Here is a 27,587-nt window from a genome sequence, read left to right as displayed (position 1 = left end):
AACTATAAAGTGTAGGCGTTGGTGGTATAGTGGTGAGCATAGCTGCCTTCCAAGCAGTTGACCCGGGTTCGATTCCCGGCCAACGCGTGAAATAGGTATTTTTTTTTGTTTTAAGCTTTTTGTGAACAAACTCTGAAAATCCTTCTGCTGATCTTGCATTGTTTGTACTAATTTAGCTGAAACGTAGAACGCAGAAAAAGTAGAGATGCTTTGTAGGTGTTGGTGTTATATTGATTTGTAAAGGTGCCTTCCAAAACGGTAACCCTGCTTCATGTTCTGGCAATCGCTACTTGTGATTTTTAAAACTTTTGTAAAACTCTCTGCAAACCCTTGTGCTCATTTTCCAATTTTGGAACCCGTGGCAAAAGTAAAATAATTTCTTGTATTTTGTGTTTTTTAATCTTTTTGTGAACACTTACTGCATTCAATTATACTGATCTTTCTTTCATGACACGCTATTAAGCAGTAACTGCCGGAGAAAATACACAAAAAAAACTATAAAGTGTAGGCGTTGGTGGTATAGTGGTGAGCATAGCTGCCTTCCAAGCAGTTGACCCGGGTTCGATTCCCGGCCAACGCATGAAATAGGTATTTTTTTGGGTTTTAAGCTTTTTGTGAACAAACTCTGAAAATCCTTCTGCTGATCTTGCATTGTTAGTACTAATTTAGCTGAAACGTAGAACGCAGAAAAAGTAGAGATGCTTTGTAGGTGTTGGTGTTATATTGATTTGTAAAGGTGCCTTCCAAAACGGTAACCCTGCTTCATGTTCTGGCAATCGCTACTTGTGATTTTTAAAACTTTTGTAAAACTCTCTGCAAACCCTTGTGCTCATTTTCCAATTTTGGAACCCGTGGCAAAAGTAAAATAATTTCTTGTATTTTGTGTTTTTTAATCTTTTTGTGAACACTTACTGCATTCAATTATACTGATCTTTCATTCATGACACGCTATTAAGCAGTTACTGCCGGAGAAGTTACACAAAAAAAACTATAAAGTGTAGGCGTTGGTGGTATAGTGGTGAGCATAGCTGCCTTCCAAGCAGTTGACCTGGGTTCGATTCCCGGCCAACGCATGAAATAGGTATTTTTTTTTGTTTTAAGCTTTTTGTGAACAAACTCTGAAAATCCTTCTGCTGATCTTGCATTGTTTGTACTAATTTAGCTGAAACGTAGAACGCAGAAAAAGTAGAGATGCTTTGTAGGTGTTGGTGTTATATTGATTTGTAAAGGTGCCTTCCAAAACGGTAACCCTGCTTCATGTTCTGGCAATCGCTACTTGTGATTTTTAAAACTTTTGTAAAACTCTCTGCAAACCCTTGTGCTCATTTTCCAATTTTGGAACCCGTGGCAAAAGTAAAATAATTTCTTGTATTTTGTGTTTTTTAATCTTTTTGTGAACACTTACTGCATTCAATTATACTGATCTTTCTTTCATGACACGCTATTAAGCAGTAACTGCCGGAGAAAATACACAAAAAAAACTATAAAGTGTAGGCGTTGGTGGTATAGTGGTGAGCATAGCTGCCTTCCAAGCAGTTGACCTGGGTTCGATTCCCGGCCAACGCATGAAATAGGTATTTTTTTTTGTTTTAAGCTTTTTGTGAACAAACTCTGCAAATCCTTCTGCTGATCTTGCATTGTTTGTACTAATTTAGCTGAAACGTAGAACGCAGAAAAAGTAGAGATGCTTTGTAGGTGTTGGTGTTATATTGATTTGTAAAGGTGCCTTCCAAAACGGTAACCCTGCTTCATGTTCTGGCAATCGCTACTTGTGATTTTTAAAACTTTTGTAAAACTCTCTGCAAACCCTTGTGCTCATTTTCCAATTTTGGAACCCGTGGCAAAAGTAAAATAATTTCTTGTATTTTGTGTTTTTTAATCTTTTTGTGAACACTTACTGCATTCAATTATACTGATCTTTCTTTCATGACACGCTATTAAGCAGTAACTGCCGGAGAAAATACACAAAAAAAACTATAAAGTGTAGGCGTTGGTGGTATAGTGGTGAGCATAGCTGCCTTCCAAGCAGTTGACCCGGGTTCGATTCCTGGCCAACGCATGAAATAGGTATTTTTTTTTGTTTTAAGCTTTTTGTGAACAAACTCTGAAAATCCTTCTGCTGATCTTGCATTGTTTGTACTAATTTAGCTGAAACGTAGAACGCAGAAAAAGTAGAGATGCTTTGTAGGTGTTGGTGTTATATTGATTTGTAAAGGTGCCTTCCAAAACGGTAACCCTGCTTCATGTTCTGGCAATCGCTACTTGTGATTTTTAAAACTTTTGTAAAACTCTCTGCAAACCCTTGTGCTCATTTTCCAATTTTGGAACCCGTGGCAAAAGTAAAATAATTTCTTGTATTTTGTGTTTTTTAATCTTTTTGTGAACACTTACTGCATTCAATTATACTGATCTTTCATTCATGACACGCTATTAAGCAGTTACTGCCGGAGAAGTTACACAAAAAAAACTATAAAGTGTAGGCGTTGGTGGTATAGTGGTGAGCATAGCTGCCTTCCAAGCAGTTGACCCGGGTTCGATTCCCGGCCAACGCATGAAATAGGTGTTTTTTTTTGTTTTAAGCTTTTTGTGAACAAACTCTGAAAATCCTTCTGCTGATCTTGCATTGTTTGTACTAATTTAGCTGAAACGTAGAACGCAGAAAAAGTAGAGATGCTTTGTAGGTGTTGGTGTTATATTGATTTGTAAAGGTGCCTTCCAAAACGGTAACCCTGCTTCATGTTCTGGCAATCGCTACTTGTGATTTTTAAAACTTTTGTAAAACTCTCTGCAAACCCTTGTGCTCATTTTCCAATTTTGGAACCCGTGGCAAAAGTAAAATAATTTCTTGTATTTTGTGTTTTTTAATCTTTTTGTGAACACTTACTGCATTCAATTATACTGATCTTTCTTTCATGACACGCTATTAAGCAGTAACTGCCGGAGAAAATACACAAAAAAAACTATAAAGTGTAGGCGTTGGTGGTATAGTGGTGAGCATAGCTGCCTTCCAAGCAGTTGACCCGGGTTCGATTCCCGGCCAACGCATGAAATAGGTATTTTTTTTGGTTTTAAGCTTTTTGTGAACAAACTCTGAAAATCCTTCTGCTGATCTTGCATTGTTTGTACTAATTTAGCTGAAACGTAGAACGCAGAAAAAGTAGAGATGCTTTGTAGGTGTTGGTGTTATATTGATTTGTAAAGGTGCCTTCCAAAACGGTAACCCTGCTTCATGTTCTGGCAATCGCTACTTGTGATTTTTAAAACTTTTGTAAAACTCTCTGCAAACCCTTGTGCTCATTTTCCAATTTTGGAACCCGTGGCAAAAGTAAAATAATTTCTTGTATTTTGTGTTTTTTAATCTTTTTGTGAACACTTACTGCATTCAATTATACTGATCTTTCTTTCATGACACGCTATTAAGCAGTAACTGCCGGAGAAAATACACAAAAAAAACTATAAAGTGTAGGCGTTGGTGGTATAGTGGTGAGCATAGCTGCCTTCCAAGCAGTTGACCCGGGTTCGATTCCCGGCCAACGCATGAAATAGGTATTTTTTTTGGTTTTAAGCTTTTTGTGAACAAACTCTGAAAATCCTTCTGCTGATCTTGCATTGTTTGTACTAATTTAGCTGAAACGTAGAACGCAGAAAAAGTAGAGATGCTTTGTAGGTGTTGGTGTTATATTGATTTGTAAAGGTGCCTTCCAAAACGGTAACCCTGCTTCATGTTCTGGCAATCGCTACTTGTGATTTTTAAAACTTTTGTAAAACTCTCTGCAAACCCTTGTGCTCATTTTCCAATTTTGGAACCCGTGGCAAAAGTAAAATAATTTCTTGTATTTTGTGTTTTTTAATCTTTTTGTGAACACTTACTGCATTCAATTATACTGATCTTTCATTCATGACACGCTATTAAGCAGTTACTGCCGGAGAAGTTACACAAAAAAAACTATAAAGTGTAGGCGTTGGTGGTATAGTGGTGAGCATAGCTGCCTTCCAAGCAGTTGACCTGGGTTCGATTCCCGGCCAACGCATGAAATAGGTATTTTTTTTTGTTTTAAGCTTTTTGTGAACAAACTCTGCAAATCCTTCTGCTGATCTTGCATTGTTTGTACTAATTTAGCTGAAACGTAGAACGCAGAAAAAGTAGAGATGCTTTGTAGGTGTTGGTGTTATATTGATTTGTAAAGGTGCCTTCCAAAACGGTAACCCTGCTTCATGTTCTGGCAATCGCTACTTGTGATTTTTAAAACTTTTGTAAAACTCTCTGCAAACCCTTGTGCTCATTTTCCAATTTTGGAACCCGTGGCAAAAGTAAAATAATTTCTTGTATTTTGTGTTTTTTAATCTTTTTGTGAACACTTACTGCATTCAATTATACTGATCTTTCATTCATGACACGCTATTAAGCAGTAACTGCCGGAGAAAATACACAAAAAAAACTATAAAGTGAAGGCGTTGGTGGTATAGTGGTGACCATAGCTGCCTTCCAAGCAGTTGACCCGGGTTCGATTCCCGGCCAACGCATGAAATAGGTATTTTTTTTTTGTTTTAAGCTTTTTGTGAACAAACTCTGCAAATCCTTCTGCTGATCTTGCATTGTTTGTACTAATTTAGCTGAAACGTAGAACGCAGAAAAAGTAGAGATGCTTTGTAGGTGTTGGTGTTATATTGATTTGTAAAGGTGCCTTCCAAAACGGTAACCCTGCTTCATGTTCTGGCAATCGCTACTTGTGATTTTTAAAACTTTTGTAAAACTCTCTGCAAACCCTTGTGCTCATTTTCCAATTTTGGAACCCGTGGCAAAAGTAAAATAATTTCTTGTATTTTGTGTTTTTTAATCTTTTTGTGAACACTTACTGCATTCAATTATACTGATCTTTCTTTCATGACACGCTATTAAGCAGTAACTGCCGGAGAAAATACACAAAAAAAACTATAAAGTGTAGGCGTTGGTGGTATAGTGGTGAGCATAGCTGCCTTCCAAGCAGTTGACCCGGGTTCGATTCCCGGCCAACGCATGAAATAGGTATTTTTTTTTGTTTTAAGCTTTTTGTGAACAAACTCTGAAAATCCTTCTGCTGATCTTGCATTGTTTGTACTAATTTAGCTGAAACGTAGAACGCAGAAAAAGTAGAGATGCTTTGTAGGTGTTGGTGTTATATTGATTTGTAAAGGTGCCTTCCAAAACGGTAACCCTGCTTCATGTTCTGGCAATCGCTACTTGTGATTTTTAAAACTTTTGTAAAACTCTCTGCAAACCCTTGTGCTCATTTTCCAATTTTGGAACCCGTGGCAAAAGTAAAATAATTTCTTGTATTTTGTGTTTTTTAATCTTTTTGTGAACACTTACTGCATTCAATTATACTGATCTTTCTTTCATGACACGCTATTAAGCAGTAACTGCCGGAGAAAATACACAAAAAAAACTATAAAGTGTAGGCGTTGGTGGTATAGTGGTGAGCATAGCTGCCTTCCAAGCAGTTGACCCGGGTTCGATTCCCGGCCAACGCATGAAATAGGTATTTTTTTTGGTTTTAAGCTTTTTGTGAACAAACTCTGAAAATCCTTCTGCTGATCTTGCATTGTTTGTACTAATTTAGCTGAAACGTAGAACGCAGAAAAAGTAGAGATGCTTTGTAGGTGTTGGTGTTATATTGATTTGTAAAGGTGCCTTCCAAAACGGTAACCCTGCTTCATGTTCTGGCAATCGCTACTTGTGATTTTTAAAACTTTTGTAAAACTCTCTGCAAACCCTTGTGCTCATTTTCCAATTTTGGAACCCGTGGCAAAAGTAAAATAATTTCTTGTATTTTGTGTTTTTTAATCTTTTTGTGAACACTTACTGCATTCAATTATACTGATCTTTCATTCATGACACGCTATTAAGCAGTTACTGCCGGAGAAGTTACACAAAAAAAACTATAAAGTGTAGGCGTTGGTGGTATAGTGGTGAGCATAGCTGCCTTCCAAGCAGTTGACCCGGGTTCGATTCCCGGCCAATGCATGAAATAGGTATTTTTTTTTGTTTTAAGCTTTTTGTGAACAAACTCTGCAAATCCTTCTGCTGATCTTGCATTGTTTGTACTAATTTAGCTGAAACGTAGAACGCAGAAAAAGTAGAGATGCTTTGTAGGTGTTGGTGTTATATTGATTTGTAAAGGTGACTTCCAAAACGGTAACCCTGCTTCATGTTCTGGCAATCGCTACTTGTGATTTTTAAAACTTTTGTAAAACTCTCTGCAAACCCTTGTGCTCATTTTCCAATTTTGGAACCCGTGGCAAAAGTAAAATAATTTCTTGTATTTTGTGTTTTTTAATCTTTTTGTGAACACTTACTGCATTCAATTATACTGATCTTTCATTCATGACTCGCTATTAAGCAGTAACTGCCGGAGAAAATACACATAAAAAACTATAAAGTGAAGGCGTTGGTGGTATAGTGGTGAGCATAGCTGCCTTCCAAGCAGTTGACCCGGGTTCGATTCCCGGCCAACGCATGAAATAGGTATTTTTTTTTGTTTTAAGCTTTTTGTGAACAAACTCTGAAAATCCTTTTGCTGATCTTGCATTGTTTGTACTAATTTAGCTGAAACGTAGAACGCAGAAAAAGTAGAGATGCTTTGTAGGTGTTGGTGTTATATTGATTTGTAAAGGTGCCTTCCAAAACGGTAACCCTGCTTCATGTTCTGGCAATCGCTACTTGTGATTTTTAAAACTTTTGTAAAACTCTCTGCAAACCCTTGTGCTCATTTTCCAATTTTGGAACCCGTGGCAAAAGTAAAATAATTTCTTGTATTTTGTGTTTTTTAATCTTTTTGTGAACACTTACTGCATTCAATTATACTGATCTTTCATTCATGACACGCTATTAAGCAGTAACTGCCGGAGAAAATACACAAAAAAAACTATAAAGTGAAGGCGTTGGTGGTATAGTGGTGAGCATAGCTGCCTTCCAAGCAGTTGACCCGGGTTCGATTCCCGGCCAACGCATGAAATAGGTATTTTTTTTTGTTTTAAGCTTTTTGTGAACAAACTCTGAAAATCCTTTTGCTGATCTTGCATTGTTTGTACTAATTTAGCTGAAACGTAGAACGCAGAAAAAGTAGAGATGCTTTGTAGGTGTTGGTGTTATATTGATTTGTAAAGGTGCCTTCCAAAACGGTAACCCTGCTTCATGTTCTGGCAATCGCTACTTGTGATTTTTAAAACTTTTGTAAAACTCTCTGCAAACCCTTGTGCTCATTTTCCAATTTTGGAACCCGTGGCAAAAGTAAAATAATTTCTTGTATTTTGTGTTTTTTAATCTTTTTGTGAACACTTACTGCATTCAATTATACTGATCTTTCATTCATGACACGCTATTAAGCAGTTACTGCCGGAGAAGTTACACAAAAAAAACTATAAAGTGTAGGCGTTGGTGGTATAGTGGTGAGCATAGCTGCCTTCCAAGCAGTTGACCTGGGTTCGATTCCCGGCCAACGCATGAAATAGATATTTTTTTTTGTTTTAAGCTTTTTGTGAACAAACTCTGCAAATCCTTCTGCTGATCTTGCATTGTTTGTACTAATTTAGCTGAAACGTAGAACGCAGAAAAAGTAGAGATGCTTTGTAGGTGTTGGTGTTATATTGATTTGTAAAGGTGCCTTCCAAAACGGTAACCCTGCTTCATGTTCTGGCAATCGCTACTTGTGATTTTTAAAACTTTTGTAAAACTCTCTGCAAACCCTTGTGCTCATTTTCCAATTTTGGAACCCGTGGCAAAAGTAAAATAATTTCTTGTATTTTGTGTTTTTTAATCTTTTTGTGAACACTTACTGCATTCAATTATACTGATCTTTCATTCATGACACGCTATTAAGCAGTAACTGCCGGAGAAAATACACAAAAAAAACTATAAAGTGAAGGCGTTGGTGGTATAGTGGTGAGCATAGCTGCCTTCCAAGCAGTTGACCCGGGTTCGATTCCCGGCCAACGCATGAAATAGGTATTTTTTTTTTGTTTTAAGCTTTTTGTGAACAAACTCTGCAAATCCTTCTGCTGATCTTGCATTGTTTGTACTAATTTAGCTGAAACGTAGAACGCAGAAAAAGTAGAGATGCTTTGTAGGTGTTGGTGTTATATTGATTTGTAAAGGTGCCTTCCAAAACGGTAACCCTGCTTCATGTTCTGGCAATCGCTACTTGTGATTTTTAAAACTTTTGTAAAACTCTCTGCAAACCCTTGTGCTCATTTTCCAATTTTGGAACCCGTGGCAAAAGTAAAATAATTTCTTGTATTTTGTGTTTTTTAATCTTTTTGTGAACACTTACTGCATTCAATTATACTGATCTTTCTTTCATGACACGCTATTAAGCAGTAACTGCCGGAGAAAATACACAAAAAAAACTATAAAGTGAAGGCGTTGGTGGTATAGTGGTGAGCATAGCTGCCTTCCAAGCAGTTGACCCGGGTTCGATTCCCGGCCAACGCATGAAATAGGTATTTTTTTTTTGTTTTAAGCTTTTTGTGAACAAACTCTGCAAATCCTTCTGCTGATCTTGCATTGTTTGTACTAATTTAGCTGAAACGTAGAACGCAGAAAAAGTAGAGATGCTTTGTAGGTGTTGGTGTTATATTGATTTGTAAAGGTGCCTTCCAAAACGGTAACCCTGCTTCATGTTCTGGCAATCGCTACTTGTGATTTTTAAAACTTTTGTAAAACTCTCTGCAAACCCTTGTGCTCATTTTCCAATTTTGGAACCCGTGGCAAAAGTAAAATAATTTCTTGTATTTTGTGTTTTTTAATCTTTTTGTGAACACTTACTGCATTCAATTATACTGATCTTTCTTTCATGACACGCTATTAAGCAGTAACTGCCGGAGAAAATACGCAAAAAAAACTATAAAGTGTAGGCGTTGGTGGTATAGTGGTGAGCATAGCTGCCTTCCAAGCAGTTGACCCGGGTTCGATTCCCGGCCAACGCATGAAATAGGTATTTTTTTTTGTTTTAAGCTTTTTGTGAACAAACTCTGAAAATCCTTTTGCTGATCTTGCATTGTTTGTACTAATTTAGCTGAAACGTAGAACGCAGAAAAAGTAGAGATGCTTTGTAGGTGTTGGTGTTATATTTATTTGTAAAGGTGCCTTCCAAAACGGTAACCCTGCTTCATGTTCTGGCAATCGCTACTTGTGATTTTTAAAACTTTTGTAAAACTCTCTGCAAACCCTTGTGCTCATTTTCCAATTTTGGAACCCGTGGCAAAAGTAAAATAATTTCTTGTATTTTGTGTTTTTTAATCTTTTTGTGAACACTTACTGCATTCAATTATACTGATCTTTCATTCATGACACGCTATTAAGCAGTTACTGCCGGAGAAGTTACACAAAAAAAACTATAAAGTGTAGGCGTTGGTGGTATAGTGGTGAGCATAGCTGCCTTCCAAGCAGTTGACCTGGGTTCGATTCCCGGCCAACGCATGAAATAGGTATTTTTTTTTGTTTTAAGCTTTTTGTGAACAAACTCTGCAAATCCTTCTGCTGATCTTGCATTGTTTGTACTAATTTAGCTGAAACGTAGAACGCAGAAAAAGTAGAGATGCTTTGTAGGTGTTGGTGTTATATTGATTTGTAAAGGTGCCTTCCAAAACGGTAACCCTGCTTCATGTTCTGGCAATCGCTACTTGTGATTTTTAAAACTTTTGTAAAACTCTCTGCAAACCCTTGTGCTCATTTTCCAATTTTGGAACCCGTGGCAAAAGTAAAATAATTTCTTGTATTTTGTGTTTTTTAATCTTTTTGTGAACACTTACTGCATTCAATTATACTGATCTTTCTTTCATGACACGCTATTAAGCAGTAACTGCCGGAGAAAATACGCAAAAAAAACTATAAAGTGTAGGCGTTGGTGGTATAGTGGTGAGCATAGCTGCCTTCCAAGCAGTTGACCCGGGTTCGATTCCCGGCCAACGCATGAAATAGGTATTTTTTTTTGTTTTAAGCTTTTTGTGAACAAACTCTGAAAATCCTTTTGCTGATCTTGCATTGTTTGTACTAATTTAGCTGAAACGTAGAACGCAGAAAAAGTAGAGATGCTTTGTAGGTGTTGGTGTTATATTTATTTGTAAAGGTGCCTTCCAAAACGGTAACCCTGCTTCATGTTCTGGCAATCGCTACTTGTGATTTTTAAAACTTTTGTAAAACTCTCTGCAAACCCTTGTGCTCATTTTCCAATTTTGGAACCCGTGGCAAAAGTAAAATAATTTCTTGTATTTTGTGTTTTTTAATCTTTTTGTGAACACTTACTGCATTCAATTATACTGATCTTTCTTTCATGACACGCTATTAAGCAGTAACTGCCGGAGAAAATACACAAAAAAAACTATAAAGTGTAGGCGTTGGTGGTATAGTGGTGAGCATAGCTGCCTTCCAAGCAGTTGACCCGGGTTCGATTCCCGGCCAACGCATGAAATAGGTATTTTTTTTTGTTTTAAGCTTTTTGTGAACAAACTCTGAAAATCCTTTTGCTGATCTTGCATTGTTTGTACTAATTTAGCTGAAACGTAGAACGCAGAAAAAGTAGAGATGCTTTGTAGGTGTTGGTGTTATCTTGATTTGTAAAGGTGCCTTCCAAAACGGTAACCCTGCTTCATGTTCTGGCAATCGCTACTTGTGATTTTTAAAACTTTTGTAAAACTCTCTGCAAACCCTTGTGCTCATTTTCCAATTTTGGAACCCGTGGCAAAAGTAAAATAATTTCTTGTATTTTGTGTTTTTTAATCTTTTTGTGAACACTTACTGCATTCAATTATACTGATCTTTCATTCATGACACGCTATTAAGCAGTTACTGCCGGAGAAGTTACACAAAAAAAACTGTAAAGTGTAGGCGTTGGTGGTATAGTGGTGAGCATAGCTGCCTTCCAAGCAGTTGACCCGGGTTCGATTCCCGGCCAACGCATGAAATAGGTACTTTTTTTTTGTTTTAAGCTTTTTGTGAACAAACTCTGCAAATCCTTCTGCTGATCTTGCATTGTTTGTACTAATTTAGCTGAAACGTAGAACGCAGAAAAAGTAGAGATGCTTTGTAGGTGTTGGTGTTATATTGATTTGTAAAGGTGCCTTCCAAAACGGTAACCCTGCTTCATGTTCTGGCAATCGCTACTTGTGATTTTTAAAACTTTTGTAAAACTCTCTGCAAACCCTTGTGCTCATTTTCCAATTTTGGAACCCGTGGCAAAAGTAAAATAATTTCTTGTATTTTGTGTTTTTTAATCTTTTTGTGAACACTTACTGCATTCAATTATACTGATCTTTCATTCATGACACGCTATTAAGCAGTAACTGCCGGAGAAAATACACAAAAAAAACTATAAAGTGAAGGCGTTGGTGGTATAGTGGTGAGCATAGCTGCCTTCCAAGCAGTTGACCCGGGTTCGATTCCCGGCCAACGCATGAAATAGGTATTTTTTTTTGTTTTAAGCTTTTTGTGAACAAACTCTGCAAATCCTTCTGCTGATCTTGCATTGTTTGTACTAATTTAGCTGAAACGTAGAACGCAGAAAAAGTAGAGATGCTTTGTAGGTGTTGGTGTTATATTGATTTGTAAAGGTGCCTTCCAAAACGGTAACCCTGCTTCATGTTCTGGCAATCGCTACTTGTGATTTTTAAAACTTTTGTAAAACTCTCTGCAAACCCTTGTGCTCATTTTCCAATTTTGGAACCCGTGGCAAAAGTAAAATAATTTCTTGTATTTTGTGTTTTTTAATCTTTTTGTGAACACTTACTGCATTCAATTATACTGATCTTTCTTTCATGACACGCTATTAAGCAGTAACTGCCGGAGAAAATACGCAAAAAAAACTATAAAGTGTAGGCGTTGGTGGTATAGTGGTGAGCATAGCTGCCTTCCAAGCAGTTGACCCGGGTTCGATTCCCGGCCAACGCATGAAATAGGTATTTTTTTTTGTTTTAAGCTTTTTGTGAACAAACTCTGAAAATCCTTTTGCTGATCTTGCATTGTTTGTACTAATTTAGCTGAAACGTAGAACGCAGAAAAAGTAGAGATGCTTTGTAGGTGTTGGTGTTATATTTATTTGTAAAGGTGCCTTCCAAAACGGTAACCCTGCTTCATGTTCTGGCAATCGCTACTTGTGATTTTTAAAACTTTTGTAAAACTCTCTGCAAACCCTTGTGCTCATTTTCCAATTTTGGAACCCGTGGCAAAAGTAAAATAATTTCTTGTATTTTGTGTTTTTTAATCTTTTTGTGAACACTTACTGCATTCAATTATACTGATCTTTCATTCATGACACGCTATTAAGCAGTTACTGCCGGAGAAGTTACACAAAAAAAACTATAAAGTGTAGGCGTTGGTGGTATAGTGGTGAGCATAGCTGCCTTCCAAGCAGTTGACCTGGGTTCGATTCCCGGCCAACGCATGGAATAGGTATTTTTTTTTGTTTTAAGCTTTTTGTGAACAAACTCTGCAAATCCTTCTGCTGATCTTGCATTGTTTGTACTAATTTAGCTGAAACGTAGAACGCAGAAAAAGTAGAGATGCTTTGTAGGTGTTGGTGTTATATTGATTTGTAAAGGTGCCTTCCAAAACGGTAACCCTGCTTCATGTTCTGGCAATCGCTACTTGTGATTTTTAAAACTTTTGTAAAACTCTCTGCAAACCCTTGTGCTCATTTTCCAATTTTGGAACCCGTGGCAAAAGTAAAATAATTTCTTGTATTTTGTGTTTTTTAATCTTTTTGTGAACACTTACTGCATTCAATTATACTGATCTTTCTTTCATGACACGCTATTAAGCAGTAACTGCCGGAGAAAATACGCAAAAAAAACTATAAAGTGTAGGCGTTGGTGGTATAGTGGTGAGCATAGCTGCCTTCCAAGCAGTTGACCCGGGTTCGATTCCCGGCCAACGCATGAAATAGGTATTTTTTTTTGTTTTAAGCTTTTTGTGAACAAACTCTGAAAATCCTTTTGCTGATCTTGCATTGTTTGTACTAATTTAGCTGAAACGTAGAACGCAGAAAAAGTAGAGATGCTTTGTAGGTGTTGGTGTTATATTTATTTGTAAAGGTGCCTTCCAAAACGGTAACCCTGCTTCATGTTCTGGCAATCGCTACTTGTGATTTTTAAAACTTTTGTAAAACTCTCTGCAAACCCTTGTGCTCATTTTCCAATTTTGGAACCCGTGGCAAAAGTAAAATAATTTCTTGTATTTTGTGTTTTTTAATCTTTTTGTGAACACTTACTGCATTCAATTGTACTGATCTTTCATTCATGACACGCTATTAAGCAGTTACTGCCGGAGAAGTTACACAAAAAAAACTATAAAGTGTAGGCGTTGGTGGTATAGTGGTGAGCATAGCTGCCTTCCAAGCAGTTGACCTGGGTTCGATTCCCGGCCAACGCATGGAATAGGTATTTTTTTTTGTTTTAAGCTTTTTGTGAACAAACTCTGCAAATCCTTCTGCTGATCTTGCATTGTTTGTACTAATTTAGCTGAAACGTAGAACGCAGAAAAAGTAGAGATGCTTTGTAGGTGTTGGTGTTATATTGATTTGTAAAGGTGCCTTCCAAAACGGTAACCCTGCTTCATGTTCTGGCAATCGCTACTTGTGATTTTTAAAACTTTTGTAAAACTCTCTGCAAACCCTTGTGCTCATTTTCCAATTTTGGAACCCGTGGCAAAAGTAAAATAATTTCTTGTATTTTGTGTTTTTTAATCTTTTTGTGAACACTTACTGCATTCAATTATACTGATCTTTCTTTCATGACACGCTATTAAGCAGTAACTGCCGGAGAAAATACGCAAAAAAAACTATAAAGTGTAGGCGTTGGTGGTATAGTGGTGAGCATAGCTGCCTTCCAAGCAGTTGACCCGGGTTCGATTCCCGGCCAACGCATGAAATAGGTATTTTTTTTTGTTTTAAGCTTTTTGTGAACAAACTCTGAAAATCCTTTTGCTGATCTTGCATTGTTTGTACTAATTTAGCTGAAACGTAGAACGCAGAAAAAGTAGAGATGCTTTGTAGGTGTTGGTGTTATATTTATTTGTAAAGGTGCCTTCCAAAACGGTAACCCTGCTTCATGTTCTGGCAATCGCTACTTGTGATTTTTAAAACTTTTGTAAAACTCTCTGCAAACCCTTGTGCTCATTTTCCAATTTTGGAACCCGTGGCAAAAGTAAAATAATTTCTTGTATTTTGTGTTTTTTAATCTTTTTGTGAACACTTACTGCATTCAATTATACTGATCTTTCATTCATGACACGCTATTAAGCAGTTACTGCCGGAGAAGTTACACAAAAAAAACTGTAAAGTGTAGGCGTTGGTGGTATAGTGGTGAGCATAGCTGCCTTCCAAGCAGTTGACCCGGGTTCGATTCCCGGCCAACGCATGAAATAGGTACTTTTTTTTTGTTTTAAGCTTTTTGTGAACAAACTCTGCAAATCCTTCTGCTGATCTTGCATTGTTTGTACTAATTTAGCTGAAACGTAGAACGCAGAAAAAGTAGAGATACTTTGTAGGTGTTGGTGTTATATTGATTTGTAAAGGTGCCTTCCAAAACGGTAACCCTGCTTCATGTTCTGGCAATCGCTACTTGTGATTTTTAAAACTTTTGTAAAACTCTCTGCAAACCCTTGTGCTCATTTTCCAATTTTGGAACCCGTGGCAAAAGTAAAATAATTTCTTGTATTTTGTGTTTTTTAATCTTTTTGTGAACACTTACTGCATTCAATTATACTGATCTTTCATTCATGACACGCTATTAAGCAGTAACTGCCGGAGAAAATACACAAAAAAAACTATAAAGTGAAGGCGTTGGTGGTATAGTGGTGAGCATAGCTGCCTTCCAAGCAGTTGACCCGGGTTCGATTCCCGGCCAACGCATGAAATAGGTATTTTTTTTTTGTTTTAAGCTTTTTGTGAACAAACTCTGCAAATCCTTCTGCTGATCTTGCATTGTTTGTACTAATTTAGCTGAAACGTAGAACGCAGAAAAAGTAGAGATGCTTTGTAGGTGTTGGTGTTATATTGATTTGTAAAGGTGCCTTCCAAAACGGTAACCCTGCTTCATGTTCTGGCAATCGCTACTTGTGATTTTTAAAACTTTTGTAAAACTCTCTGCAAACCCTTGTGCTCATTTTCCAATTTTGGAACCCGTGGCAAAAGTAAAATAATTTCTTGTATTTTGTGTTTTTTAATCTTTTTGTGAACACTTACTGCATTCAATTATACTGATCTTTCTTTCATGACACGCTATTAAGCAGTAACTGCCGGAGAAAATACGCAAAAAAAACTATAAAGTGTAGGCGTTGGTGGTATAGTGGTGAGCATAGCTGCCTTCCAAGCAGTTGACCCGGGTTCGATTCCCGGCCAACGCATGAAATAGGTATTTTTTTTTGTTTTAAGCTTTTTGTGAACAAACTCTGAAAATCCTTTTGCTGATCTTGCATTGTTTGTACTAATTTAGCTGAAACGTAGAACGCAGAAAAAGTAGAGATGCTTTGTAGGTGTTGGTGTTATATTTATTTGTAAAGGTGCCTTCCAAAACGGTAACCCTGCTTCATGTTCTGGCAATCGCTACTTGTGATTTTTAAAACTTTTGTAAAACTCTCTGCAAACCCTTGTGCTCATTTTCCAATTTTGGAACCCGTGGCAAAAGTAAAATAATTTCTTGTATTTTGTGTTTTTTAATCTTTTTGTGAACACTTACTGCATTCAATTATACTGATCTTTCATTCATGACACGCTATTAAGCAGTTACTGCCGGAGAAGTTACACAAAAAAAACTATAAAGTGTAGGCGTTGGTGGTATAGTGGTGAGCATAGCTGCCTTCCAAGCAGTTGACCTGGGTTCGATTCCCGGCCAACGCATGGAATAGGTATTTTTTTTTGTTTTAAGCTTTTTGTGAACAAACTCTGCAAATCCTTCTGCTGATCTTGCATTGTTTGTACTAATTTAGCTGAAACGTAGAACGCAGAAAAAGTAGAGATGCTTTGTAGGTGTTGGTGTTATATTGATTTGTAAAGGTGCCTTCCAAAACGGTAACCCTGCTTCATGTTCTGGCAATCGCTACTTGTGATTTTTAAAACTTTTGTAAAACTCTCTGCAAACCCTTGTGCTCATTTTCCAATTTTGGAACCCGTGGCAAAAGTAAAATAATTTCTTGTATTTTGTGTTTTTTAATCTTTTTGTGAACACTTACTGCATTCAATTATACTGATCTTTCTTTCATGACACGCTATTAAGCAGTAACTGCCGGAGAAAATACGCAAAAAAAACTATAAAGTGTAGGCGTTGGTGGTATAGTGGTGAGCATAGCTGCCTTCCAAGCAGTTGACCCGGGTTCGATTCCCGGCCAACGCATGAAATAGGTATTTTTTTTTTGTTTTAAGCTTTTTGTGAACAAACTCTGAAAATCCTTTTGCTGATCTTGCATTGTTTGTACTAATTTAGCTGAAACGTAGAACGCAGAAAAAGTAGAGATGCTTTGTAGGTGTTGGTGTTATATTTATTTGTAAAGGTGCCTTCCAAAACGGTAACCCTGCTTCATGTTCTGGCAATCGCTACTTGTGATTTTTAAAACTTTTGTAAAACTCTCTGCAAACCCTTGTGCTCATTTTCCAATTTTGGAACCCGTGGCAAAAGTAAAATAATTTCTTGTATTTTGTGTTTTTTAATCTTTTTGTGAACACTTACTGCATTCAATTATACTGATCTTTCTTTCATGACACGCTATTAAGCAGTAACTGCCGGAGAAAATACACAAAAAAAACTATAAAGTGTAGGCGTTGGTGGTATAGTGGTGAGCATAGCTGCCTTCCAAGCAGTTGACCCGGGTTCGATTCCCGGCCAATGCATGAAATAGGTATTTTTTTTTGTTTTAAGCTTTTTGTGAACAAACTCTGAAAATCCTTTTGCTGATCTTGCATTGTTTGTACTAATTTAGCTGAAACGTAGAACGCAGAAAAAGTAGAGATGCTTTGTAGGTGTTGGTGTTATATTGATTTGTAAAGGTGCCTTCCAAAACGGTAACCCTGCTTCATGTTCTGGCAATCGCTACTTGTGATTTTTAAAACTTTTGTAAAACTCTCTGCAAACCCTTGTGCTCATTTTCCAATTTTGGAACCCGTGGCAAAAGTAAAATAATTTCTTGTATTTTGTGTTTTTTAATCTTTTTGTGAACACTTACTGCATTCAATTATACTGATCTTTCTTTCATGACACGCTATTAAGCAGTAACTGCCGGAGAAAATACGCAAAAAAAACTATAAAGTGTAGGCGTTGGTGGTATAGTGGTGAGCATAGCTGCCTTCCAAGCAGTTGACCCGGGTTCGATTCCCGGCCAACGCATGAAATAGGTATTTTTTTTTTGTTTTAAGCTTTTTGTGAACAAACTCTGAAAATCCTTTTGCTGATCTTGCATTGTTTGTACTAATTTAGCTGAAACGTAGAACGCAGAAAAAGTAGAGATGCTTTGTAGGTGTTGGTGTTATATTTATTTGTAAAGGTGCCTTCCAAAACGGTAACCCTGCTTCATGTTCTGGCAATCGCTACTTGTGATTTTTAAAACTTTTGTAAAACTCTCTGCAAACCCTTGTGCTCATTTTCCAATTTTGGAACCCGTGGCAAAAGTAAAATAATTTCTTGTATTTTGTGTTTTTTAATCTTTTTGTGAACACTTACTGCATTCAATTATACTGATCTTTCTTTCATGACACGCTATTAAGCAGTAACTGCCGGAGAAAATACACAAAAAAAACTATAAAGTGTAGGCGTTGGTGGTATAGTGGTGAGCATAGCTGCCTTCCAAGCAGTTGACCCGGGTTCGATTCCCGGCCAATGCATGAAATAGGTATTTTTTTTTGTTTTAAGCTTTTTGTGAACAAACTCTGAAAATCCTTTTGCTGATCTTGCATTGTTTGTACTAATTTAGCTGAAACGTAGAACGCAGAAAAAGTAGAGATGCTTTGTAGGTGTTGGTGTTATATTGATTTGTAAAGGTGCCTTCCAAAACGGTAACCCTGCTTCATGTTCTGGCAATCGCTACTTGTGATTTTTAAAACTTTTGTAAAACTCTCTGCAAACCCTTGTGCTCATTTTCCAATTTTGGAACCCGTGGCAAAAGTAAAATAATTTCTTGTATTTTGTGTTTTTTAATCTTTTTGTGAACACTTACTGCATTCAATTATACTGATCTTTCATTCATGACACGCTATTAAGCAGTTACTGCCGGAGAAGTTACACAAAAAAAACTGTAAAGTGTAGGCGTTGGTGGTATAGTGGTGAGCATAGCTGCCTTCCAAGCAGTTGACCCGGGTTCGATTCCCGGCCAACGCATGAAATAGGTACTTTTTTTTTGTTTTAAGCTTTTTGTGAACAAACTCTGCAAATCCTTCTGCTGATCTTGCATTGTTTGTACTAATTTAGCTGAAACGTAGAACGCAGAAAAAGTAGAGATGCTTTGTAGGTGTTGGTGTTATATTGATTTGTAAAGGTGCCTTCCAAAACGGTAACCCTGCTTCATGTTCTGGCAATCGCTACTTGTGATTTTTAAAACTTTTGTAAAACTCTCTGCAAACCCTTGTGCTCATTTTCCAATTTTGGAACCCGTGGCAAAAGTAAAATAATTTCTTGTATTTTGTGTTTTTTAATCTTTTTGTGAACACTTACTGCATTCAATTATACTGATCTTTCTTTCATGACACGCTATTAAGCAGTAACTGCCGGAGAAAATACACAAAAAAAACTATAAAGTGTAGGCGTTGGTGGTATAGTGGTGAGCATAGCTGCCTTCCAAGCAGTTGACCCGGGTTCGATTCCCGGCCAACGCATGAAATAGGTATTTTTTTTTGTTTTAAGCTTTTTGTGAACAAACTCTGAAAATCCTTCTGCTGATCTTGCATTGTTTGTACTAATTTAGCTGAAACGTAGAACGCAGAAAAAGTAGAGATGCTTTGTAGGTGTTGGTGTTATATTGATTTGTAAAGGTGCCTTCCAAAACGGTAACCCTGCTTCATGTTCTGGCAATCGCTACTTGTGATTTTTAAAACTTTTGTAAAACTCTCTGCAAACCCTTGTGCTCATTTTCCAATTTTGGAACCCGTGGCAAAAGTAAAATAATTTCTTGTATTTTGTGTTTTTTAATCTTTTTGTGAACACTTACTGCATTCAATTATACTGATCTTTCTTTCATGACACGCTATTAAGCAGTAACTGCCGGAGAAAATACACAAAAAAAACTATAAAGTGTAGGCGTTGGTGGTATAGTGGTGAGCATAGCTGCCTTCCAAGCAGTTGACCCGGGTTCGATTCCCGGCCAACGCATGAAATAGGTATTTTTTTTTGTTTTAAGCTTTTTGTGAACAAACTCTGAAAATCCTTTTGCTGATCTTGCATTGTTTGTACTAATTTAGCTGAAACGTAGAACGCAGAAAAAGTAGAGATGCTTTGTAGGTGTTGGTGTTATATTGATTTGTAAAGGTGCCTTCCAAAACGGTAACCCTGCTTCATGTTCTGGCAATCGCTACTTGTGATTTTTAAAACTTTTGTAAAACTCTCTGCAAACCCTTGTGCTCATTTTCCAATTTTGGAACCCGTGGCAAAAGTAAAATAATTTCTTGTATTTTGTGTTTTTTAATCTTTTTGTGAACACTTACTGCATTCAATTATACTGATCTTTCTTTCATGACACGCTATTAAGCAGTAACTGCCGGAGAAAATACACAAAAAAAACTATAAAGTGTAGGCGTTGGTGGTATAGTGGTGAGCATAGCTGCCTTCCAAGCAGTTGACCCGGGTTCGATTCCCGGCCAACGCATGAAATAGGTATTTTTTTTTGTTTTAAGCTTTTTGTGAACAAACTCTGAAAATCCTTTTGCTGATCTTGCATTGTTTGTACTAATTTAGCTGAAACGTAGAACGCAGAAAAAGTAGAGATGCTTTGTAGGTGTTGGTGTTATATTTATTTGTAAAGGTGCCTTCCAAAACGGTAACCCTGCTTCATGTTCTGGCAATCGCTACTTGTGATTTTTAAAACTTTTGTAAAACTCTCTGCAAACCCTTGTGCTCATTTTCCAATTTTGGAACCCGTGGCAAAAGTAAAATAATTTCTTGTATTTTGTGTTTTTTAATCTTTTTGTGAACACTTACTGCATTCAATTATACTGATCTTTCATTCATGACACGCTATTAAGCAGTAACTGCCGGAGAAAATACACAAAAAAAACTATAAAGTGAAGGCGTTGGTGGTATAGTGGTGAGCATAGCTGCCTTCCAAGCAGTTGACCCGGGTTCGATTCCCGGCCAACGCATGAAATAGGTATTTTTTTTTTGTTTTAAGCTTTTTGTGAACAAACTCTGCAAATCCTTCTGCTGATCTTGCATTGTTTGTACTAATTTAGCTGAAACGTAGAACGCAGAAAAAGTAGAGATGCTTTGTAGGTGTTGGTGTTATATTGATTTGTAAAGGTGCCTTCCAAAACGGTAACCCTGCTTCATGTTCTGGCAATCGCTACTTGTGATTTTTAAAACTTTTGTAAAACTCTCTGCAAACCCTTGTGCTCATTTTCCAATTTTGGAACCCGTGGCAAAAGTAAAATAATTTCTTGTATTTTGTGTTTTTTAATCTTTTTGTGAACACTTACTGCATTCAATTATACTGATCTTTCTTTCATGACACGCTATTAAGCAGTAACTGCCGGAGAAAATACGCAAAAAAAACTATAAAGTGTAGGCGTTGGTGGTATAGTGGTGAGCATAGCTGCCTTCCAAGCAGTTGACCCGGGTTCGATTCCCGGCCAACGCATGAAATAGGTTTTTTTTTTGTTTTAAGCTTTTTGTGAACAAACTCTGAAAATCCTTTTGCTGATCTTGCATTGTTTGTACTAATTTAGCTGAAACGTAGAACGCAGAAAAAGTAGAGATGCTTTGTAGGTGTTGGTGTTATATTTATTTGTAAAGGTGCCTTCCAAAACGGTAACCCTGCTTCATGTTCTGGCAATCGCTACTTGTGATTTTTAAAACTTTTGTAAAACTCTCTGCAAACCCTTGTGCTCATTTTCCAATTTTGGAACCCGTGGCAAAAGTAAAATAATTTCTTGTATTTTGTGTTTTTTAATCTTTTTGTGAACACTTACTGCATTCAATTATACTGATCTTTCATTCATGACACGCTATTAAGCAGTTACTGCCGGAGAAGTTACACAAAAAAAACTATAAAGTGTAGGCGTTGGTGGTATAGTGGTGAGCATAGCTGCCTTCCAAGCAGTTGACCTGGGTTCGATTCCCGGCCAACGCATGAAATAGGTATTTTTTTTTGTTTTAAGCTTTTTGTGAACAAACTCTGCAAATCCTTCTGCTGATCTTGCATTGTTTGTACTAATTTAGCTGAAACGTAGAACGCAGAAAAAGTAGAGATGCTTTGTAGGTGTTGGTGTTATATTGATTTGTAAAGGTGCCTTCCAAAACGGTAACCCTGCTTCATGTTCTGGCAATCGCTACTTGTGATTTTTAAAACTTTTGTAAAACTCTCTGCAAACCCTTGTGCTCATTTTCCAATTTTGGAACCCGTGGCAAAAGTAAAATAATTTCTTGTATTTTGTGTTTTTTAATCTTTTTGTGAACACTTACTGCATTCAATTATACTGATCTTTCTTTCATGACACGCTATTAAGCAGTAACTGCCGGAGAAAATACGCAAAAAAAACTATAAAGTGTAGGCGTTGGTGGTATAGTGGTGAGCATAGCTGCCTTCCAAGCAGTTGACCCGGGTTCGATTCCCGGCCAACGCATGAAATAGGTATTTTTTTTTGTTTTAAGCTTTTTGTGAACAAACTCTGAAAATCCTTTTGCTGATCTTGCATTGTTTGTACTAATTTAGCTGAAACGTAGAACGCAGAAAAAGTAGAGATGCTTTGTAGGTGTTGGTGTTATATTTATTTGTAAAGGTGCCTTCCAAAACGGTAACCCTGCTTCATGTTCTGGCAATCGCTACTTGTGATTTTTAAAACTTTTGTAAAACTCTCTGCAAACCCTTGTGCTCATTTTCCAATTTTGGAACCCGTGGCAAAAGTAAAATAATTTCTTGTATTTTGTGTTTTTTAATCTTTTTGTGAACACTTACTGCATTCAATTATACTGATCTTTCTTTCATGACACGCTATTAAGCAGTAACTGCCGGAGAAAATACACAAAAAAAACTATAAAGTGTAGGCGTTGGTGGTATAGTGGTGAGCATAGCTGCCTTCCAAGCAGTTGACCCGGGTTCGATTCCCGGCCAATGCATGAAATAGGTATTTTTTTTTTGTTTTAAGCTTTTTGTGAACAAACTCTGAAAATCCTTTTGCTGATCTTGCATTGTTTGTACTAATTTAGCTGAAACGTAGAACGCAGAAAAAGTAGAGATGCTTTGTAGGTGTTGGTGTTATATTGATTTGTAAAGGTGCCTTCCAAAACGGTAACCCTGCTTCATGTTCTGGCAATCGCTACTTGTGATTTTTAAAACTTTTGTAAAACTCTCTGCAAACCCTTGTGCTCATTTTCCAATTTTGGAACCCGTGGCAAAAGTAAAATAATTTCTTGTATTTTGTGTTTTTTAATCTTTTTGTGAACACTTACTGCATTCAATTATACTGATCTTTCATTCATGACACGCTATTAAGCAGTTACTGCCGGAGAAGTTACACAAAAAAAACTATAAAGTGTAGGCGTTGGTGGTATAGTGGTGAGCATAGCTGCCTTCCAAGCAGTTGACCCGGGTTCGATTCCCGGCCAACGCATGAAATAGGTACTTTTTTTTTGTTTTAAGCTTTTTGTGAACAAACTCTGCAAATCCTTCTGCTGATCTTGCATTGTTTGTACTAATTTAGCTGAAACGTAGAACGCAGAAAAAGTAGAGATGCTTTGTAGGTGTTGGTGTTATATTGATTTGTAAAGGTGCCTTCCAAAACGGTAACCCTGCTTCATGTTCTGGCAATCGCTACTTGTGATTTTTAAAACTTTTGTAAAACTCTCTGCAAACCCTTGTGCTCATTTTCCAATTTTGGAACCCGTGGCAAAAGTAAAATAATTTCTTGTATTTTGTGTTTTTTAATCTTTTTGTGAACACTTACTGCATTCAATTATACTGATCTTTCTTTCATGACACGCTATTAAGCAGTAACTGCCGGAGAAAATACACAAAAAAAACTATAAATTGTAGGCGTTGGTGGTATAGTGGTGAGCATAGCTGCCTTCCAAGCAGTTGACCCGGGTTCGATTCCCGGCCAACGCATGAAATAGGTATTTTTTTTCTGTTTTAAGCTTTTTGTGAACAAACTCTGCAAATCCTTCTGCTGATCTTGCATTGTTTGTACTAATTTAGCTGAAACGTAGAACGCAGAAAAAGTAGAGATGCTTTGTAGGTGTTGGTGTTATATTGATTTGTAAAGGTACCTTCCAAAACGGTAACCCTGCTTCATGTTCTGGCAATCGCTACTTGTGATTTTTAAAACTTTTGTAAAACTCTCTGCAAACCCTTGTGCTCATTTTCCAATTTTGGAACCCGTGGCAAAAGTAAAATAATTTCTTGTATTTTGTGTTTTTTAATCTTTTTGTGAACACTTACTGCATTCAATTATACTGATCTTTCTTTCATGACACGCTATTAAGCAGTAACTGCCGGAGAAAATACACAAAAAAAACTATAAAGTGTAGGCGTTGGTGGTATAGTGGTGAGCATAGCTGCCTTCCAAGCAGTTGACCCGGGTTCGATTCCCGGCCAACGCATGAAATAGGTATTTTTTTTTGTTTTAAGCTTTTTGTGAACAAACTCTGAAAATCCTTCTGCTGATCTTGCATTGTTTGTACTAATTTAGCTGAAACGTAGAACGCAGAAAAAGTAGAGATGCTTTGTAGGTGTTGGTGTTATATTGATTTGTAAAGGTGCCTTCCAAAACGGTAACCCTGCTTCATGTTCTGGCAATCGCTACTTGTGATTTTTAAAACTTTTGTAAAACTCTCTGCAAACCCTTGTGCTCATTTTCCAATTTTGGAACCCGTGGCAAAAGTAAAATAATTTCTTGTATTTTGTGTTTTTTAATCTTTTTGTGAACACTTACTGCATTCAATTATACTGATCTTTCTTTCATGACACGCTATTAAGCAGTAACTGCCGGAGAAAATACACAAAAAAAACTATAAAGTGTAGGCGTTGGTGGTATAGTGGTGAGCATAGCTGCCTTCCAAGCAGTTGACCCGGGTTCGATTCCCGGCCAACGCATGAAATAGGTATTTTTTTTTGTTTTAAGCTTTTTGTGAACAAACTCTGAAAATCCTTTTGCTGATCTTGCATTGTTTGTACTAATTTAGCTGAAACGTAGAACGCAGAAAAAGTAGAGATGCTTTGTAGGTGTTGGTGTTATATTTATTTGTAAAGGTGCCTTCCAAAACGGTAACCCTGCTTCATGTTCTGGCAATCGCTACTTGTGATTTTTAAAACTTTTGTAAAACTCTCTGCAAACCCTTGTGCTCATTTTCCAATTTTGGAACCCGTGGCAAAAGTAAAATAATTTCTTGTATTTTGTGTTTTTTAATCTTTTTGTGAACACTTACTGCATTCAATTATACTGATCTTTCATTCATGACACGCTATTAAGCAGTAACTGCCGGAGAAAATACACAAAAAAAACTATAAAGTGAAGGCGTTGGTGGTATAGTGGTGAGCATAGCTGCCTTCCAAGCAGTTGACCCGGGTTCAATTCCCGGCCAACGCATGAAATAGGTATTTTTTTTTTGTTTTAAGCTTTTTGTGAACAAACTCTGCAAATCCTTCTGCTGATCTTGCATTGTTTGTACTAATTTAGCTGAAACGTAGAACGCAGAAAAAGTAGAGATGCTTTGTAGGTGTTGGTGTTATATTGATTTGTAAAGGTGCCTTCCAAAACGGTAACCCTGCTTCATGTTCTGGCAATCGCTACTTGTGATTTTTAAAACTTTTGTAAAACTCTCTGCAAACCCTTGTGCTCATTTTCCAATTTTGGAACCCGTGGCAAAAGTAAAATAATTTCTTGTATTTTGTGTTTTTTAATCTTTTTGTGAACACTTACTGCATTCAATTATACTGATCTTTCTTTCATGACACGCTATTAAGCAGTAACTGCCGGAGAAAATACGCAAAAAAAACTATAAAGTGTAGGCGTTGGTGGTATAGTGGTGAGCATAGCTGCCTTCCAAGCAGTTGACCCGGGTTCGTTTCCCGGCCAACGCATGAAATAGGTATTTTTTTTTGTTTTAAGCTTTTTGTGAACAAACTCTGAAAATCCTTTTGCTGATCTTGCATTGTTTGTACTAATTTAGCTGAAACGTAGAACGCAGAAAAAGTAGAGATGCTTTGTAGGTGTTGGTGTTATATTTATTTGTAAAGGTGCCTTCCAAAACGGTAACCCTGCTTCATGTTCTGGCAATCGCTACTTGTGATTTTTAAAACTTTTGTAAAACTCTCTGCAAACCCTTGTGCTCATTTTCCAATTTTGGAACCCGTGGCAAAAGTAAAATAATTTCTTGTATTTTGTGTTTTTTAATCTTTTTGTGAACACTTACTGCATTCAATTATACTGATCTTTCATTCATGACACGCTATTAAGCAGTTACTGCCGGAGAAGTTACACAAAAAAAACTATAAAGTGTAGGCGTTGGTGGTATAGTGGTGAGCATAGCTGCCTTCCAAGCAGTTGACCTGGGTTCGATTCCCGGCCAACGCATGAAATAGGTATTTTTTTTTGTTTTAAGCTTTTTGTGAACAAACTCTGCAAATCCTTCTGCTGATCTTGCATTGTTTGTACTAATTTAGCTGAAACGTAGAACGCAGAAAAAGTAGAGATGCTTTGTAGGTGTTGGTGTTATATTTATTTGTAAAGGTGCCTTCCAAAACGGTAACCCTGCTTCATGTTCTGGCAATCGCTACTTGTGATTTTTAAAACTTTTGTAAAACTCTCTGCAAACCCTTGTGCTCATTTTCCAATTTTGGAACCCGTGGCAAAAGTAAAATAATTTCTTGTATTTTGTGTTTTTTAATCTTTTTGTGAACACTTACTGCATTCAATTATACTGATCTTTCTTTCATGACACGCTATTAAGCAGTAACTGCCGGAGAAAATACACAAAAAAAACTATAAAGTGTAGGCGTTGGTGGTATAGTGGTGAGCATAGCTGCCTTCCAAGCAGTTGACCCGGGTTCGATTCCCGGCCAATGCATGAAATAGGTATTTTTTTTTGTTTTAAGCTTTTTGTGAACAAACTCTGAAAATCCTTTTGCTGATCTTGCATTGTTTGTACTAATTTAGCTGAAACGTAGAACGCAGAAAAAGTAGAGATGCTTTGTAGGTGTTGGTGTTATATTGATTTGTAAAGGTGCCTTCCAAAACGGTAACCCTGCTTCATGTTCTGGCAATCGCTACTTGTGATTTTTAAAACTTTTGTAAAACTCTCTGCAAACCCTTGTGCTCATTTTCCAATTTTGGAACCCGTGGCAAAAGTAAAATAATTTCTTGTATTTTGTGTTTTTTAATCTTTTTGTGAACACTTACTGCATTCAATTATACTGATCTTTCATTCATGACACGCTATTAAGCAGTTACTGCCGGAGAAGTTACACAAAAAAAACTATAAAGTGTAGGCGTTGGTGGTATAGTGGTGAGCATAGCTGCCTTCCAAGCAGTTGACCCGGGTTCGATTCCCGGCCAACGCATGAAATAGGTACTTTTTTTTTGTTTTAAGCTTTTTGTGAACAAACTCTGCAAATCCTTCTGCTGATCTTGCATTGTTTGTACTAATTTAGCTGAAACGTAGAACGCAGAAAAAGTAGAGATGCTTTGTAGGTGTTGGTGTTATATTGATTTGTAAAGGTGCCTTCCAAAACGGTAACCCTGCTTCATGTTCTGGCAATCGCTACTTGTGATTTTTAAAACTTTTGTAAAACTCTCTGCAAACCCTTGTGCTCATTTTCCAATTTTGGAACCCGTGGCAAAAGTAAAATAATTTCTTGTATTTTGTGTTTTTTAATCTTTTTGTGAACACTTACTGCATTCAATTATACTGATCTTTCTTTCATGACACGCTATTAAGCAGTAACTGCCGGAGAAAATACACAAAAAAAACTATAAATTGTAGGCGTTGGTGGTATAGTGGTGAGCATAGCTGCCTTCCAAGCAGTTGACCCGGGTTCGATTCCCGGCCAACGCATGAAATAGGTATTTTTTTTCTGTTTTAAGCTTTTTGTGAACAAACTCTGCAAATCCTTCTGCTGATCTTGCATTGTTTGTACTAATTTAGCTGAAACGTAGAACGCAGAAAAAGTAGAGATGCTTTGTAGGTGTTGGTGTTATATTGATTTGTAAAGGTACCTTCCAAAACGGTAACCCTGCTTCATGTTCTGGCAATCGCTACTTGTGATTTTTAAAACTTTTGTAAAACTCTCTGCAAACCCTTGTGCTCATTTTCCAATTTTGGAACCCGTGGCAAAAGTAAAATAATTTCTTGTATTTTGTGTTTTTTAATTTTTTTGTGAACACTTACTGCATTCAATTATACTGATCTTTCTTTCATGACACGCT

General features: G+C 36.9%; 53 non-coding genes across 53 annotated transcripts; all 53 read left to right on the top strand.

The window, feature by feature from the left end:
• The first annotated feature begins 15 nt into the window (after positions 1-15).
• On the top strand, positions 16-87 carry TRNAG-UCC (transfer RNA glycine (anticodon UCC)). The gene has a single exon. It is a non-coding gene; the product is annotated as a tRNA-Gly (tRNA).
• A 421-nt stretch (positions 88-508) lies between these two features.
• TRNAG-UCC (transfer RNA glycine (anticodon UCC)) lies at positions 509-580 on the top strand. The gene has a single exon. It is a non-coding gene; the product is annotated as a tRNA-Gly (tRNA).
• A 421-nt stretch (positions 581-1,001) lies between these two features.
• On the top strand, positions 1,002-1,073 carry TRNAG-UCC (transfer RNA glycine (anticodon UCC)). Its single transcript has one exon. It is a non-coding gene; the product is annotated as a tRNA-Gly (tRNA).
• Positions 1,074-1,494: 421 nt separating this feature from the next.
• TRNAG-UCC (transfer RNA glycine (anticodon UCC)) lies at positions 1,495-1,566 on the top strand. The gene has a single exon. It is a non-coding gene; the product is annotated as a tRNA-Gly (tRNA).
• Positions 1,567-2,480: 914 nt separating this feature from the next.
• On the top strand, positions 2,481-2,552 carry TRNAG-UCC (transfer RNA glycine (anticodon UCC)). The gene has a single exon. It is a non-coding gene; the product is annotated as a tRNA-Gly (tRNA).
• Positions 2,553-2,973: 421 nt separating this feature from the next.
• Positions 2,974-3,045, top strand: TRNAG-UCC (transfer RNA glycine (anticodon UCC)). The gene has a single exon. It is a non-coding gene; the product is annotated as a tRNA-Gly (tRNA).
• A 421-nt stretch (positions 3,046-3,466) lies between these two features.
• On the top strand, positions 3,467-3,538 carry TRNAG-UCC (transfer RNA glycine (anticodon UCC)). Its single transcript has one exon. It is a non-coding gene; the product is annotated as a tRNA-Gly (tRNA).
• Positions 3,539-3,959: 421 nt separating this feature from the next.
• TRNAG-UCC (transfer RNA glycine (anticodon UCC)) lies at positions 3,960-4,031 on the top strand. Its single transcript has one exon. It is a non-coding gene; the product is annotated as a tRNA-Gly (tRNA).
• A 915-nt stretch (positions 4,032-4,946) lies between these two features.
• Positions 4,947-5,018, top strand: TRNAG-UCC (transfer RNA glycine (anticodon UCC)). Its single transcript has one exon. It is a non-coding gene; the product is annotated as a tRNA-Gly (tRNA).
• Positions 5,019-5,439: 421 nt separating this feature from the next.
• TRNAG-UCC (transfer RNA glycine (anticodon UCC)) lies at positions 5,440-5,511 on the top strand. Its single transcript has one exon. It is a non-coding gene; the product is annotated as a tRNA-Gly (tRNA).
• Positions 5,512-5,932: 421 nt separating this feature from the next.
• TRNAG-UCC (transfer RNA glycine (anticodon UCC)) lies at positions 5,933-6,004 on the top strand. The gene has a single exon. It is a non-coding gene; the product is annotated as a tRNA-Gly (tRNA).
• A 421-nt stretch (positions 6,005-6,425) lies between these two features.
• TRNAG-UCC (transfer RNA glycine (anticodon UCC)) lies at positions 6,426-6,497 on the top strand. The gene has a single exon. It is a non-coding gene; the product is annotated as a tRNA-Gly (tRNA).
• A 421-nt stretch (positions 6,498-6,918) lies between these two features.
• On the top strand, positions 6,919-6,990 carry TRNAG-UCC (transfer RNA glycine (anticodon UCC)). Its single transcript has one exon. It is a non-coding gene; the product is annotated as a tRNA-Gly (tRNA).
• A 421-nt stretch (positions 6,991-7,411) lies between these two features.
• TRNAG-UCC (transfer RNA glycine (anticodon UCC)) lies at positions 7,412-7,483 on the top strand. Its single transcript has one exon. It is a non-coding gene; the product is annotated as a tRNA-Gly (tRNA).
• A 421-nt stretch (positions 7,484-7,904) lies between these two features.
• Positions 7,905-7,976, top strand: TRNAG-UCC (transfer RNA glycine (anticodon UCC)). Its single transcript has one exon. It is a non-coding gene; the product is annotated as a tRNA-Gly (tRNA).
• A 422-nt stretch (positions 7,977-8,398) lies between these two features.
• Positions 8,399-8,470, top strand: TRNAG-UCC (transfer RNA glycine (anticodon UCC)). Its single transcript has one exon. It is a non-coding gene; the product is annotated as a tRNA-Gly (tRNA).
• Positions 8,471-8,892: 422 nt separating this feature from the next.
• Positions 8,893-8,964, top strand: TRNAG-UCC (transfer RNA glycine (anticodon UCC)). The gene has a single exon. It is a non-coding gene; the product is annotated as a tRNA-Gly (tRNA).
• A 421-nt stretch (positions 8,965-9,385) lies between these two features.
• On the top strand, positions 9,386-9,457 carry TRNAG-UCC (transfer RNA glycine (anticodon UCC)). The gene has a single exon. It is a non-coding gene; the product is annotated as a tRNA-Gly (tRNA).
• A 421-nt stretch (positions 9,458-9,878) lies between these two features.
• Positions 9,879-9,950, top strand: TRNAG-UCC (transfer RNA glycine (anticodon UCC)). The gene has a single exon. It is a non-coding gene; the product is annotated as a tRNA-Gly (tRNA).
• Positions 9,951-10,371: 421 nt separating this feature from the next.
• On the top strand, positions 10,372-10,443 carry TRNAG-UCC (transfer RNA glycine (anticodon UCC)). Its single transcript has one exon. It is a non-coding gene; the product is annotated as a tRNA-Gly (tRNA).
• Positions 10,444-10,864: 421 nt separating this feature from the next.
• TRNAG-UCC (transfer RNA glycine (anticodon UCC)) lies at positions 10,865-10,936 on the top strand. Its single transcript has one exon. It is a non-coding gene; the product is annotated as a tRNA-Gly (tRNA).
• Positions 10,937-11,358: 422 nt separating this feature from the next.
• Positions 11,359-11,430, top strand: TRNAG-UCC (transfer RNA glycine (anticodon UCC)). Its single transcript has one exon. It is a non-coding gene; the product is annotated as a tRNA-Gly (tRNA).
• A 421-nt stretch (positions 11,431-11,851) lies between these two features.
• On the top strand, positions 11,852-11,923 carry TRNAG-UCC (transfer RNA glycine (anticodon UCC)). Its single transcript has one exon. It is a non-coding gene; the product is annotated as a tRNA-Gly (tRNA).
• Positions 11,924-12,344: 421 nt separating this feature from the next.
• TRNAG-UCC (transfer RNA glycine (anticodon UCC)) lies at positions 12,345-12,416 on the top strand. Its single transcript has one exon. It is a non-coding gene; the product is annotated as a tRNA-Gly (tRNA).
• A 421-nt stretch (positions 12,417-12,837) lies between these two features.
• On the top strand, positions 12,838-12,909 carry TRNAG-UCC (transfer RNA glycine (anticodon UCC)). The gene has a single exon. It is a non-coding gene; the product is annotated as a tRNA-Gly (tRNA).
• Positions 12,910-13,330: 421 nt separating this feature from the next.
• Positions 13,331-13,402, top strand: TRNAG-UCC (transfer RNA glycine (anticodon UCC)). The gene has a single exon. It is a non-coding gene; the product is annotated as a tRNA-Gly (tRNA).
• A 421-nt stretch (positions 13,403-13,823) lies between these two features.
• On the top strand, positions 13,824-13,895 carry TRNAG-UCC (transfer RNA glycine (anticodon UCC)). Its single transcript has one exon. It is a non-coding gene; the product is annotated as a tRNA-Gly (tRNA).
• A 421-nt stretch (positions 13,896-14,316) lies between these two features.
• On the top strand, positions 14,317-14,388 carry TRNAG-UCC (transfer RNA glycine (anticodon UCC)). Its single transcript has one exon. It is a non-coding gene; the product is annotated as a tRNA-Gly (tRNA).
• A 422-nt stretch (positions 14,389-14,810) lies between these two features.
• On the top strand, positions 14,811-14,882 carry TRNAG-UCC (transfer RNA glycine (anticodon UCC)). The gene has a single exon. It is a non-coding gene; the product is annotated as a tRNA-Gly (tRNA).
• A 422-nt stretch (positions 14,883-15,304) lies between these two features.
• TRNAG-UCC (transfer RNA glycine (anticodon UCC)) lies at positions 15,305-15,376 on the top strand. Its single transcript has one exon. It is a non-coding gene; the product is annotated as a tRNA-Gly (tRNA).
• A 421-nt stretch (positions 15,377-15,797) lies between these two features.
• Positions 15,798-15,869, top strand: TRNAG-UCC (transfer RNA glycine (anticodon UCC)). The gene has a single exon. It is a non-coding gene; the product is annotated as a tRNA-Gly (tRNA).
• Positions 15,870-16,290: 421 nt separating this feature from the next.
• On the top strand, positions 16,291-16,362 carry TRNAG-UCC (transfer RNA glycine (anticodon UCC)). Its single transcript has one exon. It is a non-coding gene; the product is annotated as a tRNA-Gly (tRNA).
• A 422-nt stretch (positions 16,363-16,784) lies between these two features.
• On the top strand, positions 16,785-16,856 carry TRNAG-UCC (transfer RNA glycine (anticodon UCC)). Its single transcript has one exon. It is a non-coding gene; the product is annotated as a tRNA-Gly (tRNA).
• A 421-nt stretch (positions 16,857-17,277) lies between these two features.
• TRNAG-UCC (transfer RNA glycine (anticodon UCC)) lies at positions 17,278-17,349 on the top strand. Its single transcript has one exon. It is a non-coding gene; the product is annotated as a tRNA-Gly (tRNA).
• Positions 17,350-17,771: 422 nt separating this feature from the next.
• Positions 17,772-17,843, top strand: TRNAG-UCC (transfer RNA glycine (anticodon UCC)). Its single transcript has one exon. It is a non-coding gene; the product is annotated as a tRNA-Gly (tRNA).
• A 421-nt stretch (positions 17,844-18,264) lies between these two features.
• Positions 18,265-18,336, top strand: TRNAG-UCC (transfer RNA glycine (anticodon UCC)). Its single transcript has one exon. It is a non-coding gene; the product is annotated as a tRNA-Gly (tRNA).
• A 422-nt stretch (positions 18,337-18,758) lies between these two features.
• TRNAG-UCC (transfer RNA glycine (anticodon UCC)) lies at positions 18,759-18,830 on the top strand. Its single transcript has one exon. It is a non-coding gene; the product is annotated as a tRNA-Gly (tRNA).
• Positions 18,831-19,251: 421 nt separating this feature from the next.
• Positions 19,252-19,323, top strand: TRNAG-UCC (transfer RNA glycine (anticodon UCC)). Its single transcript has one exon. It is a non-coding gene; the product is annotated as a tRNA-Gly (tRNA).
• Positions 19,324-19,744: 421 nt separating this feature from the next.
• TRNAG-UCC (transfer RNA glycine (anticodon UCC)) lies at positions 19,745-19,816 on the top strand. Its single transcript has one exon. It is a non-coding gene; the product is annotated as a tRNA-Gly (tRNA).
• A 421-nt stretch (positions 19,817-20,237) lies between these two features.
• Positions 20,238-20,309, top strand: TRNAG-UCC (transfer RNA glycine (anticodon UCC)). The gene has a single exon. It is a non-coding gene; the product is annotated as a tRNA-Gly (tRNA).
• Positions 20,310-20,731: 422 nt separating this feature from the next.
• Positions 20,732-20,803, top strand: TRNAG-UCC (transfer RNA glycine (anticodon UCC)). The gene has a single exon. It is a non-coding gene; the product is annotated as a tRNA-Gly (tRNA).
• Positions 20,804-21,223: 420 nt separating this feature from the next.
• On the top strand, positions 21,224-21,295 carry TRNAG-UCC (transfer RNA glycine (anticodon UCC)). The gene has a single exon. It is a non-coding gene; the product is annotated as a tRNA-Gly (tRNA).
• Positions 21,296-21,716: 421 nt separating this feature from the next.
• On the top strand, positions 21,717-21,788 carry TRNAG-UCC (transfer RNA glycine (anticodon UCC)). Its single transcript has one exon. It is a non-coding gene; the product is annotated as a tRNA-Gly (tRNA).
• A 421-nt stretch (positions 21,789-22,209) lies between these two features.
• On the top strand, positions 22,210-22,281 carry TRNAG-UCC (transfer RNA glycine (anticodon UCC)). Its single transcript has one exon. It is a non-coding gene; the product is annotated as a tRNA-Gly (tRNA).
• Positions 22,282-22,703: 422 nt separating this feature from the next.
• Positions 22,704-22,775, top strand: TRNAG-UCC (transfer RNA glycine (anticodon UCC)). The gene has a single exon. It is a non-coding gene; the product is annotated as a tRNA-Gly (tRNA).
• A 422-nt stretch (positions 22,776-23,197) lies between these two features.
• On the top strand, positions 23,198-23,269 carry TRNAG-UCC (transfer RNA glycine (anticodon UCC)). The gene has a single exon. It is a non-coding gene; the product is annotated as a tRNA-Gly (tRNA).
• Positions 23,270-23,691: 422 nt separating this feature from the next.
• TRNAG-UCC (transfer RNA glycine (anticodon UCC)) lies at positions 23,692-23,763 on the top strand. Its single transcript has one exon. It is a non-coding gene; the product is annotated as a tRNA-Gly (tRNA).
• Positions 23,764-24,184: 421 nt separating this feature from the next.
• On the top strand, positions 24,185-24,256 carry TRNAG-UCC (transfer RNA glycine (anticodon UCC)). The gene has a single exon. It is a non-coding gene; the product is annotated as a tRNA-Gly (tRNA).
• Positions 24,257-24,677: 421 nt separating this feature from the next.
• TRNAG-UCC (transfer RNA glycine (anticodon UCC)) lies at positions 24,678-24,749 on the top strand. The gene has a single exon. It is a non-coding gene; the product is annotated as a tRNA-Gly (tRNA).
• Positions 24,750-25,664: 915 nt separating this feature from the next.
• On the top strand, positions 25,665-25,736 carry TRNAG-UCC (transfer RNA glycine (anticodon UCC)). Its single transcript has one exon. It is a non-coding gene; the product is annotated as a tRNA-Gly (tRNA).
• Positions 25,737-26,157: 421 nt separating this feature from the next.
• Positions 26,158-26,229, top strand: TRNAG-UCC (transfer RNA glycine (anticodon UCC)). The gene has a single exon. It is a non-coding gene; the product is annotated as a tRNA-Gly (tRNA).
• Positions 26,230-26,650: 421 nt separating this feature from the next.
• TRNAG-UCC (transfer RNA glycine (anticodon UCC)) lies at positions 26,651-26,722 on the top strand. The gene has a single exon. It is a non-coding gene; the product is annotated as a tRNA-Gly (tRNA).
• A 422-nt stretch (positions 26,723-27,144) lies between these two features.
• On the top strand, positions 27,145-27,216 carry TRNAG-UCC (transfer RNA glycine (anticodon UCC)). Its single transcript has one exon. It is a non-coding gene; the product is annotated as a tRNA-Gly (tRNA).
• The last annotated feature ends 371 nt before the right edge of the window (positions 27,217-27,587 follow it).

The sequence above is a fragment of the Rhinoderma darwinii genome, chromosome 4, assembly GCF_050947455.1.
Source record: "Rhinoderma darwinii isolate aRhiDar2 chromosome 4, aRhiDar2.hap1, whole genome shotgun sequence".
NCBI lineage: Eukaryota > Metazoa > Chordata > Amphibia > Anura > Rhinodermatidae > Rhinoderma > Rhinoderma darwinii.
This window is presented reverse-complemented; position numbering and strand designations above follow the sequence as displayed.